Genomic DNA, 12,121 nt, shown 5'->3' with positions numbered 1-12,121 from the left:
GTTAGCCGATATCCTAATAGAAGGTATTTGTGTTTTGCTGTTCTTTTTTGAATATTTTTTCTAGACCACCGGGTTGGCCAATGGTAGGTGCCCTTAATTAAATAGCAAGGTATAACAAGTAAAGAGACAGTTAGTATGGAAGTAGAATTGTATTATATGAATTTTGCTTGGCTGGGAGTTAAGATACATGTATACATTTCTACTTTTTCATCAATGTGCTATGTCACTTAGTTAGCAGGGAATTACACTTTCAAACTACATCAAATGCAGTATTTTTTCAAAGTGTCTGAGTTCCACGTCCGAGGAATAGGATGGCCATCCATTGCCTCCAGACGGAAGATGCCACTCTGGACTTTCTAGACGATCTTGTAAGGCCCTTCCCAGTTTGGTGTGAGATTGCCATTTCTTTGGCATGGCCGACTGCTTCCATTTTTCTTATGACAAGGTCCCCTACCTTCAACGACCGTTTGGTCAGCCTATTGTTGAACTCACGAGCCATTCAGAGTTTATATAGCTGCATTCTAAGCAAAGCATTGCCCCAGACTTCTGGAACCTAGTCCAGGGTCGTGCGAAGAGCATCCTAGTTAGCTTCCTCTGAATATAGAATAACTCGTACGATGGGTTCTTCTACTTCAATGGGAAGGACGGCTTCCGAGCTATGGACAAGCATAAATGGAGTCTCCCTAGTTGAGTTCTTGGGCGTGGTTCTGATTGACCAATGAACTAACTGTAGCTCCTCTACCCATAGACCTTTCGCATTGTCCGAATTTTTCTTTATACCGTTTGAGAGAATCTTGTTAAAGGCTTCTACTTGCCCAATTGCCCGAGGATGAGCAACGGCATCAAAGTGAGCTTTAATGTCCTGATCGGCCAGCCATTCTTTGAGCTTAGGCGTCTCAAACTGCGATCCAATGTCAAAGACAATAGACTGAGGCATACCAAACCTTGTGATGATGTTTTTCCAGATAAATCCCTTTACATCATTAGTGGTGATCCCTCATAGCCTCAGCCTCGACCCATTTAGTGAAGTAGTCTACTGCTACTATCATAAATTTCTTCTGGCCGGCCGCTACAGAAAACAGCCCCAAGATATCCATTCCCCATTTGGCAAAGGGAAGGGGAAAAAGAACTGGAGTCAAATAGTTAGACAGCTTCTGATACATATTTTCATGCCTCTTACAGCTATCACATTTCTTCGTATAGAGCAAGGCGTCCTCCTTTACGGTGGGCCAATAATACCCTATCCTTAAGGCCTTCTCTCCTAATGCTCTTCCCCCAATGTGAGACGCACAAGCTCCCTCATGTAATTCTTTCAAGACATCTAACCCATCCTCCCTAGGAGTGCATTTCAGGAGTGGCCGGTTAAATGCCTCTTTTACAAGGTTTCATCCCACACCTCGAACCACTTGTCCATTGCCTTCACATACTTGGCTTCCAAGGGATCTGTGGGCAGGCGTCCTATTTTCTTGTATTCAATGATGAGGTCCATCCAGACATTTCCTCGGCTGAGGAACAGATCTTTCTCTTGATCAATACTCTTTGCCGGCTTTACCTCCCAAAACACAGTTCGAGGCACATCCCCTTCGGCCGAACTGGCTAGTTTTGAGAGAGCATCGGCTTAATGATTCTCCGACCTTGGAACCTAGTCGAGCACAAATCGCTTCAATGTTTTTATTTCTTCTTGATTTAGCTTCATGTATTTACTCATGGACGCCTCTTTACACTTAAAATCGCCAGGCCGAATTTCTCCACCATCGAATATCTACATTCGACATCTTTTAGTACATGGCTTACAAATAGACCGAAATTTGCACTGAATCTCTTTCGGCCAGGAGGAAAGCGCTCACCGCATGCTGTGATACATCCAAATATACAAACAGCTTTTCCCTCTTGGTCGGACTTATCAATCGAGGAAACTGCCGGAGATGCTCTTTAACCTACTGGAGAGCCTGCTCCGCCTCTTTCGTCCACTCAAATCTTGCTTTCTTTATTATCGTTGCGAAGAAGTGATGACATTTATCTCCGGATTTAGAAAGAAAACGTCCTAGGACTGCCAAGCACCCTGTCAGACGCTGAAGTTCCTTAACTTTGGACGGAGATGTCATGTCTAGAATCGCCTGAATCTTATTAGGGTTTGCTTTAATTCCTCTCTGGTCAACCAAGAACCCCAAAAACTTTCCGACCACCACTCCAAACACGCATTTTTGCGGATTCAACTTCAGCTTGAATTTTCTAAGAGTCAGAATTATTTCTCGAAGATCCTTCATATGATCTACTTCCTTCTGGCTTTTGACGATCATGTCATCAATGTAAGCCTCCATATTCCTCCCCAGCTGCGGCTGGAAGACAATGTTTATTAGCCGTTGGAAGGTAGGTGACGCATTTCGAAGGCCGAAAGGCATCCTCAACCAGCCATAGAGCTCTTTCTCAGTGATAAATGAAGTCTTGTCCTGATCTTCTAGCCACATTGGAATCTGATGAAAACCAGAATAAGCATCTATGAAGCTTAATAGTGCATGCCCCGCCATGGAATCGACTAACCGATCTATTTTTGGCAGAGGAAAGTTGTCCTTTGGACAAGCCTTATTTAGATCAGTATAGTCCACACACATCCTCTAAGTTCCATTTGGCTTGGGGACCATGACTACATTAGTAATCCAATCTGGTTAATAAGTCTCCCGGATGAATTTTGATTTTAACAGCTTCTATACTATTTGATCAACAGCTTGATTCCTGGCTGGACCCAAGTGCCTCTTTTTCTACCCGATTGGCTTTTGACTTGGATCTATGTTTAGCTTATGAACGACAACTTCGGGATCAATTCCCGGCATTTCCTCGCATATGCAAAAACATCCTTAAATTCTTTTAACAGCTTGATCAATTCGTCTTTGATCTTGGGATCTAGAACAGACCCAAATTTCAGCGTCCTCTCCGGACGTTTTTCATCCAAATAAATTTCAGCCGGCATTTCTACTAGCTCCGGCCGTTTTAAACCAATACCCATGATGGCCATTACTTCTTCTGACGAAGCTTTTTCTTCTTTGATGGCCAGGCATTTCCTCTTCTTGCTTGGCAGAAGGATGGATGGCTTGCTGACTTGAGGGGCCTTCATCTGAGTTCTTTCCACTTCGTTCTTTAACACACTTATCTGGCCTTTCACCCTTTCTGCCGGTCCTTCCTCTATGGCCTTTGGCTGCTCTAGTTTTTCTCCTTTCCATGATGAAGGTTTTAGAGTGGTGAGGTAGCATGCTCTAGCTGCTTGCTCATCTCCATATAGGGATCCAATCTTCCCTCCATCGCACTCAAACTTCATTAGCATCAAATGATTTACAATAATAGCTTTGATGTGGTTCAAGGTGGGTCGTCCGATAATAACATTGTAAACTGTCAAATCTCGTACCACCAAGAACTTGATAAACAGTATCCTGGAGGCCTCCTTGTCTCCTACCCTCACAAGCTAGGTGACAGTTCCCATTGGGTGGATTATTCTACCCCCAAATCCAATGCTGGGATGGTGGACTTGGACCAAGTCATTCTCATCGAACTTTAATCTTGACAAACAATCTGCACTGATGATATCGGTTGAACTCCTCGTATCAATCAAAATCCGTCTCACTCTGAGGTTTGCTATTATCATCTCCACCACCAACGGGTCGTCATGAGGGGTTCTTATCTTCCCGCGATCCAACTCGCTGACGACAACCTTAGGGAAAGGGTCAGACTCTGCCTGATTGATAAGCATTATCTTGCCAAGTTCTCGTAAGTAATTTTTATGGCCGCGGTTGGTGGGACCTCCGGCTGCGAAACCTGCAGATATCACAAGCACTACATCTTCGTCAGTGCTTTCATCTTCCTTTCTTCGACCTTGACGATTATCTCTCTTTTGGAATTTTCTACCCGCTTGAGGTAGATAGGAGTTCATCTTACCCTTGCGAGCTAAATCTTCCAAAGCTCTTTTCAAATGCTTACATTCGTTTGTTTCGTGGCCACAATCCGTATGGAAATGGCAATACTTGCTTTTATCCCTATTTCTGTAGGGAGTCTTCATTTCAGTTAGCGCCTTCAGTTCATACTGATCTTTTATCTCCATAAGAATGGAGTAGTGATCTTTGCTGAATTCTATAGGCTCAACCGATGTTGATGGTTTAGCTCTTTTGCTTCTCTTAGATGAGGTTGTCATCGCCCAAGTTTCAGCTTTCTTGCGGATGCTCTTCTTTGGCTGAACTGTTTCTTCAATCTTTTTTGCCTCCGGATGCTTTGCTTCCGCACAAAGTTCCGTAGCATGGATGAACGCCTCTCTGCCTCCCAAAGGGCTTCGGTCAGAGTAGAAACCTTTCTTCACCAAATAAAACTTAAAGCTTCCTGGCCTTAGACCCCCTAGTGAGGGCTTCAAAGGCCACTCCTACATTCAGATCCTGGATCTGCAATGCTTCTAGATTGAATCTCTTCACAAAACTTCTAAGGGTTTCTTTAGGTCCTTGGATGACCTTACCCAAAAGCATACTGGTCTTCTATTCCTGCCCGTTTGCTACAAAGTGGCTAGAAAACAAGATACTAAGCTCAATGAAATTATTCATCGAGTTAGGGGGAAGATTATTGAACCACTTTTGAGCTACTCCTTTCAAAGTGGCTGGAAAATTCTTGCACCAGGTAGCATCATCAACCGCTTAAACATACATCTGATGCTTGTATGTTATTAGATGATCATCTGGATTCGTAGTTCCGTCAAAAGGCTCTATCGTCGGTAGCTTAACCTTTGGGAATGGGGGAGACTCCATGATTCTGGCGAAGAATGGAGTCGGCCAGTTAATCTTGAGTGCCCCAGCATGTCCCTTAGTGGGTATGTGCTCCCGACGATATTCTTTTAACACTGGATTAGAGGAGGTGTTAGCCGGGCCTTAGGCCTATACACCATGGGTTGTAAAACTGTTTTTTCTTGCCTTGGCTGGACAGCCGAAGGTCTTTGACTTCTTTCTTCAGTTCTTGATGACAGTCTTAATGGAGGATCTTTCATGTAAGGAGTAGACCCTGAGGCTGAACGCTGTAGAGAAGCTGCCCTCTTAGCCTCCAGATACTCCCTCGCATCCGTCTCCATCTTATGACCACTGGGGGAATATTATCTCCTAGACGGATCACCAACTTCCAGTCTATCTTTCTCCTTGGTTCACTAACTGCTGGCTGCTTCCCTTTCGACAGTCGCCTGGACATTTCCTGCCGGGGCCGACTTGTCCCTATACGACCTTCTTGAGACTGCCCCCCTTAGTCTGGAAGTCATTCAAGACAGTCTCCAGATGGGCAGCTGTCACTGGATGCTCAGGATTTTCTTGAATGACAGGTTCTCTGCTCCGTCCAGAGAGACGAACAGCAGCAGAAGGCCTGTCTCTTCCTCTAGGTGGTCTCTCATCGCCAACCGTATCCTCCACTTGTATCTCAAAACTTCTATTCATGGCAACATTGGATGAGTGACAATCAGTCATTGTTGCGTCTCCCCACAGACGGCGCCATATGTTACGTAGAGCTTGACTCGTAAATAATACTATTATCCCCAACAGTAGGTTCACTAATAAGAGACTTGTGCAACAATGTCAGGACTCAAATCCCGAACCTGAGCTCCCACTAGTAGAAAAAGGACGATTTGCGTCCCCTGATTTGCGTCGCACAGACACGGAAGTGACGTAAAAAACCTATTTGCGTCGCATGCTGTAAGGAAATGTCGCAACCTATGTGTGTCGTATCTAACTAACGTGTGACGCAAAATAACTATGTGCGTCGTATGAAGCCCATGGTGCGACGCACATAATAGAAGCTATGCGCGTCGCATGAAGCCCATTGTGCGACGCACATTAAATGCCCAATCCAAGTTTTAACTCACGCGTGTTATACTTGCTCTATCTCAACCCTAATTTTCTTACTATCTCATTCTCTCATCAGCAGCCTCTCTCTCTCTCTCTTTACTCGCCGTCACTACTCCTCTCTCTCTCTCTCAGATCTCCTCCTCTCTCTTTCAAAATCTTCAGTTTACAATTTCAGTTTTACAAACGCTAAAAAATTCATATCTCTTTCGAATAATCTTATCAACGAAGTGCGTGGTCGTGTTTGGTGGTTTCCAGCGAAGAGATGAGAAAGAAAGAAGGTAAAATGGCAGTGGTCTGTGTCGGTTTTTGGCGATTTTGAGTTCTTCTCCCTCCCTCGCTCTAAACCTAAGAAACAAATGAGTTGTAACACCACGTAATTTTCACTCATTATTTTTGGTGTTGTTTACATTAAAATGATATTTTCTATTAAAATAAAATAATTTATTATTAAAAACTATTTTTTTAAAGTGTATAATTATTTATATTGTGTTATGTTGTTGTGATTATTAATTTAAAGTGTATATAATGTGCGTATTTATTTTATCATATAGTTAGTAATTCGATAAATTTAAGTAGCGTGTGATTTTAGTTTTTAAGTGTTGTATATAATATGGGTCGACCAACATAAATAATTCTTTTGCAAACCCATATCCTTCTAGTTCTTATGTTGTCCAAAATTTAGTATTAAACATAGTATTAGCATCTTCTATTGTAACCACCAAAAGGTGAAGAGCCATCCCCCATTAACCCATCTTAATGCAATTAAACCTTTGCTTTATGATATGAACCATCATATTATATTTGCTGCACACTCCCTTCACGCCAGCCTTACAAAGAAAAATAAAGAGTCCTTCTCCCTTCTCGCATTTTCGGCCATTTCTGCACACTCATCTTGTTTGCCCCATATCTCCTTCGTCTCTTATCGGAATTCGACGTGTGAGTAGTCTAAATTCATCTACTCGGAGAGATCTTGCTCGTGGTGTCATTCGTTTTTGAAGATAATGAAAGAATTGGTCGCAGTTTTCTGTTTCAATCAGACGGGTCACCCAGTTTTGTTTTCCTGTCGCACCTTCACGAATTCGATCATCGCTGAAGATCTAACCGTTGGATCGTCCTGAAATTTGGACATCATATTTAGGACATCTGGGCCTTCAATATGACTGGAGCGAGTTTAAATCAGAGCTACACATTAACGGGAATCGAGATCAGAACAGAATAGTACATAATGAAAATGCAAGCAATTGGAGGTCTTCAAAGGTAACTAATGGCGAATTTAGTACGACTAGAGTCAGTTTAGGAATTATTTAGCCTTAATATCTAAGTTGGGGTAATTTTTTGCTATGATTTGTGGGTGGGTAAAACTTTCTTATTATTGGTGTTATACTTGTCAAGTACATGAATGCTTATGAGTGTAATTAAGTGAAATCAACTGGTTCAAACTAGGGTGATATTTTCTTGTTGAAAGTTATGTTTAAGCGGCTAGAATTCATGATTTATGCTCTGTGAAATTCATGTGTTAGTTAGTAAATTTTGTGTTCATGATTATACGCGTCTATGATGATGGATTATGGATAGGTAATGTGTGATCATGTTTATTTTTGGTTAATTGTGAGCATGATAATCTGTTGCCTGCTGATATAAGTCGCTTGAGGAAGATTTATGTCTATGGCTTGTTATTATCTGCCGCAACCTAAGAGTGTTGCTTCTTCTGTATAAGCATGGTAGTGTGACAAGCTTGGAGATTTATTTACATTTCCGTAGGTGGTGCTGTAAGAATTATGATATTGGTTTGCTTGCATAATTATGCTATATGTTTTAAGTATTATATACTAGCGAGTATTCAGGTGTAAGATTTTGGTTTCATGGGTATATTTGTGTATATGCAACCATGCAGGTGTAATGCTTAATTTCTTATTATTATATGTTACTTGAGTTGACTTTTTTTTATTTATTATTGCTTAGTTTACATATATATTTATATTATGTATTTTAAGTATTTCTGTATGATGGTTTGGTTGTTTGTATGATATTGAGAGTATAATAATATTGTAGTTTTATAAATCAATATCTAAGTTGTCGACGTTACAGTACTCGAGGGAGAATAATATTGTCTTTAGTACCGTTTCGCCAAGAGTTATGTACCGGGGGTATTATAGCTAACCTTGTAATTAACCTTGTACCCAAATTCAGACAACGAGAGTGTAGTAATTGGAGTATCTGATTATATTGTGTATTTGGTGTATGTTTATGTTGTAAGAAAGATTTATTCTTTTTAGTTGGGTGAAATGATTTTTATTAATATTATATTACTATAACTTTGAGAAGAATAAATATTGTTGAATTGAGACTCTTGGATTGCGATCCTAGTTTCTGCTGATTTTAGGTGTAAGGCCTGAAGGGCATCCTTATTATTTTATATTTGATGAATGAATTGTTGTATTTAACTGTGGAAATATTTTATTGAGAATAAGATATCCGGTGGGATAGATGTAGTCCCCGGTGAAGAACATGCCAACCACCTAGCACAACAAGAATATCACTCTTTTCCGTCCGCCACAATCGGACGCTAAAAACGCGGGATCGGACGCTAAATTGATTAGCGTCCGTCAACGGACGCTAAAAGGCTGATGCAAATCACCTGGTCGCTAATTCTTCAATTAGCGTCCGCTAAGCGGACGCTAAATATTTAGCGTCTGAAATTTGAGATTTAGCGTCCGATCCTAAAGTCGGACGCTAATTAGCGTCCGATTCTAAAGTTGGACGCTAATTAGCGTCCGATTTAAAAAATTAACGTCCGACTAGAAGACGGGCGCTACTTAGCGTCCACTAATTAATCGGACGCTAATTTTTTAAATCAGACGCAAATTAGCTTCTTGTTGGGAGGAGTGCAGCACACAGTTGCAAAAGATAATCTGTTGGTTACAAGATGGGGTAACTGTATTACCAAACAAAGTGCTAATTAGCGTCCAATCTAATTCCATACGAAAGAACTTACCAAACAGTACAGAGAAGATGGACGAAATTTTTGCAAGTATATAAATTTACACTGAATTTGTGACAACATGAACTGAATCGAATTCTTTTTCCAAGCACCATAATTGTTACATAAATTTATATGATCTTGGTTACAAGATACTGAATTGAAAACTTAGTCTACAATTCAGGGTCTGAAAATAACATCAAAAGGCAAAGAGAACTACTCTAAGAAAAGAGAACATTAGATCAGAAGCCGCAAAAACCCCTTCGACGATCTGTTGTAGTCCATTGTTTGATTTCAAAAATTAGATCTGTTGTAGTCCACCGCCGCCTCCACCGTTGCGCTCCAGCCGCCTCCACCGTTGTGCTCCCTCCACCGCCGCCTCTGTGCTCCCACCGCCACCGCCGTGTCTGGAAAAATAAAGCATTTGAACTCATTACACTTGCCATTGTCACAAATAGGCTCAACACACTTGGGAATTGTTACATTTGGGATCAATAAACTACCCACGAAATCAACAAAAACACACAAACACAAACAGAGTTATAGAGAGAAAAAAGAGAGGGGGAAAAAAACCGAAAGAGAGAGTTTAAACAGAGAAAAAAGAAGAGAAAATAAAAACAGAAAGAAGAGAATAATAATAGGAACAACAACTACTACTAAATAATCTACTTGTTTCTTCTCTACTTACCATGTAATTGGGCAAGCGACGTGAAATGGCAAGTGATATTTAACTCACAGCCTCAATTCAACCCCTTTTGTAATCGATGCGACAACAAAAAAACCTAATCATTCAAAACTGAAATTAGTAACTTGTAATTGAATTCCTAATAAATAATCCCCCAAAAAAACCGCCCCAGCCAGATCACTTAACCCAACCTAGATCTGGAACTTTCGCTGCTGACCGGAGTTCTTGGATGAACGCGACGAACACTTTTCAAGCGGCGACAAACAATTTCATTGAACGCGACAAAACGATGGATGGTTCGGATTTCGACGATGGTTTGTTGGCGGTTGAGGCTTTGTTCTCATGGTGGTTCGAAGAGGAGAGAGAGGGGAGGGAGGGCCGCGTAGGTGAGAGAGGGAGAATGGGGGTTTGGCAGGTGAAAGAGGAGGGAGTTAGGGTTTGAGTGAGGATTATTGAGCGGCTTATATGAGGGGAGAGAGAAGGCAAAGGGGTAGGAATATGGTCGATTCTATTTTAATATGGAGTATCATTACCGTCCGCTATTTTGGACGCTAATTAATATAATTCGGACGGTAATTAGCGTCCGGTTAAATTTCGGACGCTAATTTTAGAAAAACGGACGGTAATTACCGTCCGTTACTGGAAACGGACGGTAATTTTAGAGAAACGGACGCTAATTTGCGTCTGATTTTTATCGGACGGTAATTTTGAATTTAACGTCCGCTTACGGTGTCGGACGGTAAATTCTGACGCTAAAAGCGCGGATTCTTGTTGTGTAGGTTGCGATTTAGGGGTATTGCCTGGGTTAATTGTTGTCGTCCGAGAGGTTGGGAAGTACTGAGCTGGGTACTATCCTGCATCGGGAGTTTGGCCATTCTTAGACACAGGCAGTAGGGAACGTAAGCCCATAGGCTGTCTGGAGATTTCGATCTGACGAACCTTAGGAAGTGGGTTGCGATCCACTGGCGTTCTGCTCTTTCTCAAAAGCTATTTATAATATTTTTGTTATATTATTATGGACGCTTATGTTTTTGATCTTGTATGTCTATATTAAGTTTACTATTCATGATTTACTTTATTTAACCATGTTAAACTATTAGTTGTTGTTTTGCTGTTATTTGGTTCAGTTTGATCTTTTATGTTGATTGGGACTTCTTTATTAACGCTTGATAACTTCTACATGGATCCTAATTGAGCTCGGAGAGCTGTTAGTTACTCCCCACTGATTGTGGATGTTTGTTGTTTTTTTTTTGCAGGATATGTTGATGAGAATCTTATTTGGTTTTGGGCTTGGGTTGAGGTGTGAGCATTAAAATGTTAGATGTTTTAGGCATAGACTCTTTGTTAATTTAAGAGTCAGTTTTCTCTTTAGGTTGTTAATTTAATTTATTTATACTATTTATTCATGTTGGTTTTATCACTTAGATATTTAAACGCATTTCTTGTAGTAGTGACATTCCCAAAAGACGATGTTTCCGCCATCGTCCTATATTAATACTATTATTATTTCTTCCTTTTCTGTTTTGATATTCTGGGGTGTTACATGAGTTTTCCGACGACAACATACAGCCGTTTTCCGACGATTGCCTTTTCGCAGGTAAAATTATCGTTTTTTCGTTTTTTAATTGTTTAGATCTACAATCTCGTTTTTTCATTTTTTTTCATGTTTTCAGATCTACAATTTTTTCCTTTGTTTTTTCATTTTTACATTGTTTAGATCTAATTTTTTCATTTTTTCATTGTCTTTCGAGTTTTATCTCTCGGAAATTATTTTCATTTGCAGATCTGTTTTTTTCGTTTTTTCATCTTGCACCTTCTCTTTCGCAGCGGCATCTTTTTCCTTATTTCCCCAAACTCATATAATTCTTTCTCCATTGTCAACCCCACTCAAATTACTCTTTTTTCATCGCCTCATTATCATATTATTACATATACACAGGTAAATTTCTCCTTTATTTATCTCTTATGTTATCATATTTCGAAGTACAAGCATATCTATAATCTATTCGGTGTTTAAATATACTGTTTTTTACTTTTTAGATCTGATTTTTTATTGACTTTTTTTTTTTTCTTACTATCATTTGGAGATCTGTTTTTTGGTTTCTCTGGAAATTTTCTTCGTCAGAAATGGAAGGAAATTGATAGAATTTTGCGTCTCTCTACTCTAGATCTCTGATTTTTTAATTATTTTGTGTTCGAGTTGTAAATTATAGAATTTTGTTGTTTAATGTTTTGTGTTGGAGTTGTAAATTATAAAATTATTGAATTTTGTTGGTATATATTTTGTTGTGTTCAATCCTACTTCGATTTCAGTTGGTAATTTGTCTCTCAATCTTCTACTCCTCTACTGTTCGAGAATTCTTTGCAGTAAATTCTAGGTCTAAAAAATTTTTTTTTTTATTAAAATTGTAATTTGCGTCGCACATAGCCCGAGGTGCGACACAAATCACTAATGTGCGTCGCACCCTAGGCAATGTGCGATGTACATTACCCTCTGCATTACTCTGAATTGGGCTGGGATAGCCATCTGCGTCGCACCGTATACGTGTGCGACGCAAATAGCTGAATAATCTGCGTCGTTTCCGCATACGACGCAGATCG

At 40.3% G+C, this 12,121-nt stretch overlaps 1 long non-coding RNA gene across 1 annotated transcript; it reads left to right on the top strand.

Moving 5' to 3' along the window:
• The first annotated feature begins 6,617 nt into the window (after positions 1-6,617).
• LOC130590651 (uncharacterized) lies at positions 6,618-11,840 on the top strand. Its single transcript, XR_008968501.1, has 2 exons — positions 6,618-7,112; positions 10,777-11,840. It is a non-coding gene; the product is annotated as an uncharacterized LOC130590651 (long non-coding RNA).
• The last annotated feature ends 281 nt before the right edge of the window (positions 11,841-12,121 follow it).

This window comes from Beta vulgaris, chromosome 1 (genome assembly GCF_026745355.1).
Source record: "Beta vulgaris subsp. vulgaris cultivar EL10 chromosome 1, EL10.2, whole genome shotgun sequence".
NCBI classification, from domain to species: domain Eukaryota; kingdom Viridiplantae; phylum Streptophyta; class Magnoliopsida; order Caryophyllales; family Amaranthaceae; genus Beta; species Beta vulgaris.
This window is presented reverse-complemented; position numbering and strand designations above follow the sequence as displayed.